Genomic DNA, 4,565 nt, shown 5'->3' on the forward strand with positions numbered 1-4,565 from the left:
AGAAGAAAAACAATAAAATGACTTTAACAATTGATGAACTCAAGCAGAAGTTATTGATAATCATTGTACTATTCATTCCTCTTTGTTGAAGTTTCCTAATATATATACATATTTTTAAAGTTAAAAGAAAAATGAAGGAAAGGTTGAATTAATTACCTTGAGAATTCATGGAAATTTTAATTCATGTTGAGGAAAAACCAAGGCCCTTAAACTGAATTAAAGAGATTGGGAACTATATGGGTATTAGTCAGAGGACTGCATAGTAGACCATTCAGTCTGCCCCACATTGATCATAAGGAGCTCAAAAAACCTAAAAGCAGTGAGGCTTGACACACAACTTGGCCAACTAGAGCATTTATCTCATGGTAGGATTAATTTGATTTGGAGGAATAATTTTACTAATGGTAAAGATAACTATATATTAGAGAAATATTTGTAGATGGAAATAGTTAAAGCATCCCAATATGGGAAAATATAACTTCTAAGATGATGAAGGGGCTACAGGAACCACAGTATTCTCACATCTGCTAATTTTGCCACCTGGAATCCCTTGAAGATTTCGTTTGTATGGTCATTCCTCTACCCCACATTACACTTTCTGAAAATAAAATCTCCTCTGTTTCCTGTGAGTTACTTCTCTTAGCAAATGCATCCTTGAGCCAAATCAGAATTCTGTACCAAGTCCCCAAGAAGCACAGCTCATGTTTCTTGTTAATAAGTTTGATAAGGCTCATTAGGAATTTGATCCTTTTCAAGCACCAGATTCTCACTTTTGCTTCTGATCCCAGAAGAATTCATCTAGTGGCCCTAGAACCATGTTCAGGGAGAAGCAGGTGCAAAACAAGAGAGAACAAGAGCAAATGCTGACATGGCTGATAGCATTCACATCCCTCGAGTGACTGTTTTCTAATAAACATACAGTGAATTCAGCAACCATTTTCTGTTCTGCCTTCTCTTTGGGGAACTGCAGTCTGTCCTGATGAGGAGTCTGCTCATTAATAAGAAGGAGAGTTTCAAGATTTTGTATTGCTTAATTCCCATTTTTCTACAAAAAAGAAAAAAGCCAGTATTGCAAATGGGGACAGTGTCAAGTAGAAAACAAATTTCATCTCAAGGAGTCTTTGGTTGAAACCTCAGGAGCTTCCCAGGTGGTTCCTCTTTCTAAAGTGCAGGGGGAGGCTGAATAAAAAGGCAGTCACCCCAGATAGGTAGGTAGCAGTTCTCATAAGCAAAGGAACTTGCATACAAGATTTGTCTGACTATCACGAGATGAGTACATCTTGGTACCACTGTCCAGAATCTTACAAGTTTATATAGCAGACAGTGGTTCCCACTGTGAGCACAGTGAGTGGAACTACATTCCAAGGACAGGGGAGGGGGAGGAGCATCAATTCCCTGGGTCCTGCTCTTGCATCAACCAGCTGTCATGGCCTCTCCATGACCTCTTTGTGACCAGCTCTTACAATCTTGCATGACCCCTCTCTTCTACCTCTTCTGCAGTGGGCCCTGCACAGTCAGGAAGGGATTTCATTAGCATGAAGGCAGCTCATTTGGCAGCTTATCTGGCTGATTGGAAGCAGATACAGCAACAGTATAGGCACATGCAAGGGAAAACAAAGATTAAGATAATGATTCCCAAAATAAGTAACCAATTTTCCCACCCAGAGTCCTGGGTCTAAACTCCTGATTTATAAAGTACCCTAGACTAGGGGTTGGATCACTCAGGACATTCTCTTGTAACCTTGTGTGATTTAATAAAGACATACATTTGCACTCATCAGGTATGAACACACAACATTCCATTTGGATAATGGCACAGGTGCCTCCATGGGAAGCAGTAATAAAGTCCAAGGTCATCCTATTTTGGAGAAGAGCTTTTCTCCCTAGAGATATTTCAGTGTTCAATAAAGACAGGCTTTGCCAGCTATCATTTAAGGCCTGCTGGGTGAATTTAGGAAGAGCTTCTACATGTCCTCCAGGCCAACGGAGGGGACAAAGATGGCAGTCAAATAATCATACGGTAGAAAACAGAACGTGCCCATCTGGCCTTAAGAAAGAGGTTTGCAATATTTGTTCCATGGGGTGGATTCTCTCCTATGCCTAGGGAAAACCAAGGGTGCAGTGGTCCAACTACCCAGATGGAAGCCATAGTCAAAGGTTTGTGCCATACACCCACTGGGTCCCATTTGGGGCCATCCAAAAAATACCCAGGCAGCACAACCAGTCAGTGCCAAACTAATCACTGTCCTTTAAAGTGGCAGAATGACTCCACACTTCCAATGATATCTATTCCATATTCCTGGTTCAAGTGAGTTGGTTCTGTTTAGAGTGATTTTTCTGATCTCAACATAGGGCTACCTGGGTGCTCAAACACCCATATACCAGATGAGCCACATGAACCTATCCCAAATCTGAGCACAGCTATCTATGGCTCTTATGGTAGTATTTTTAGGCCCCTTCCAGTCGATGGTTTTGTGGGTTGTCTGTTGTAGTGTGGTTGACAGGAAAGAATACCTGTGTTACCAAGAGTGTGCTGCAGACCATGTTTCTGGGTCGGTATGGATAATATCAAGTGAATTAAGAGCACTAGTGAAGCTTATTCTTCCTTAATGTATGTTTAGGGCCTTGCAAGCCCCTCCCTGGAGTGGTAACACCCATCATGGCAATCCTGATGAGCTAGAAATGGACAATTGCCAACACATCTGACAGTTGGACTGATTCCTTTGTCAGGCATGCCAGTGGACCCACTATAGAAAGGTGTTGCCATCAGGTACCCATCCCATGCCAGATACTACAGGAGCAGCAGGAATCTAAGGTCAAAAAGACAGATATTTACTAGGAACTTGTATAGGAAAGTCTTCTCCTTCTATAAGAATTACACTTGTGGTCTGATCCTTAGATGTTGATGTGGCTGCAGCTTTAGGAATTTGACCTGGTTCTGCATACCATACATATTAGCAACGGGAAGGAGTACCCGACCTTGTTCCCTCTTTCAATGAGCTCTCATTCCAGGTGTAGTGCGTTTCAACAGGTCTAGTTCGCAGCAAGGCAACAAGATCCTAATGGAGATTGAGTAGTTTCACCTCAGTCAAGGATGGAAAATAAGTCACCCATCTCAGCGGGACTTCACATTGCAAATTCCAGTAGACAATGCTTTTCCCAGGCGTGATGCTACTTGGCATTCTCACCAGCGCAGCAAATTGATCCATAGTGAGAATCAGGGCAATTGCTGTTTCCTGTGACTTGCATACTTTTACGGTATTTGTTATTCTGGTAAGCATCCCCAGTCTGACTTATGGAGCAACAGATTCTGCTGGTTGATCATTCAAAGGTAGATCAGCAAAACCACCTTGAATAGTGAACTGAATAGTTCTTTAGTCCACACAGCCAAGGTGGTTTTGCTGATTAGTAACTTAATCCACTCCTTTAATATTCCATTTTTTCTTTCATCAATGTTATAGGGAAGATGAAACCTCCATTCAATGTCATGCTCTTTTGCCCAGTCTTCCTTATCCAGATCTTTGAAATGTGACCCCTGATCATTGTCTGTTTAACAAGGGTGTCTAAGGAAACCATCAAACTCTAGAGGAGAAAGCAGGAAACAACCTCCTTGACCTCAGCCACAGCAATTTCTTACTTGACACATCCCCAAAGGCAAGGGAATCTAAAGCAAAAATGAACTATTTGGACTTCATCAAGATAAAAAGCTTCTGCATGGCAAAGGAAACAATCAACAAAACTAATAGGCAACTGACAGAATGGGAAAAGATAGTTGCACATGACATCAGATAAAAGGCCAGTATCCAAAATCTATAAAGAACTCACTGAAGTCCATACACAAAGAGCAAATAATCCAGTGAAGAAATGGACAGAAGACATGAACAGACACTTCTCCAAAGAGGACATACAGGTAGGCAACAGATATATGAAACGATGCTCAATGTCACCCAGCATCAGGGAAATACAAATCAAAACCACACAGAGATACCACCTCACACCAGTCAGAGTGGCTAAAATAAACAAGTCAGGAGACTACAGATGCTGGCAATGATGTGGAGAAATGGGTACCCTCTTTCACTGTTGCTGGGAATGTAAACTGGTGCACCTGCTCTGGAAAACAGTGTGGAGGTTCCTCAGAAAATTAACAATAGAGCTCCCTATGATCCAGCAATAGCACTGCTAGGGATTTACCCAAGGGATACAGGAGTAGTGATGCATAGGAGCACATATACTCCAGTGTTCATAGTGGCACTTTTAACAATAGCCAAATCATGGAAAGAGCCTAAATGTCCATCACCTGATGAGTGGATCAAGAAGACATGGTTTATCTATACAATGGAGTACTACATGGCAATGAGAAAAAATAAAATCTGGCCATTTGTAGCAACGTGGATGGAACTCGAGGGTGTCATGATAAGCAAAATAATTCAGGCAGAGAAGGACAGATACTATATGTTTTCACTCATATGTGAAACAGAAGAAACTTAACAGAGGACCATGGGGAAGGGGAAGAAAAAATAATTGCTAAGGAGAGAGAGGGAGGCAAACCATAAGAGACTCTTAAA

The sequence above is a fragment of the Suricata suricatta genome, chromosome 4 (genome assembly GCF_006229205.1).
Source record: "Suricata suricatta isolate VVHF042 chromosome 4, meerkat_22Aug2017_6uvM2_HiC, whole genome shotgun sequence".
NCBI lineage: Eukaryota > Metazoa > Chordata > Mammalia > Carnivora > Herpestidae > Suricata > Suricata suricatta.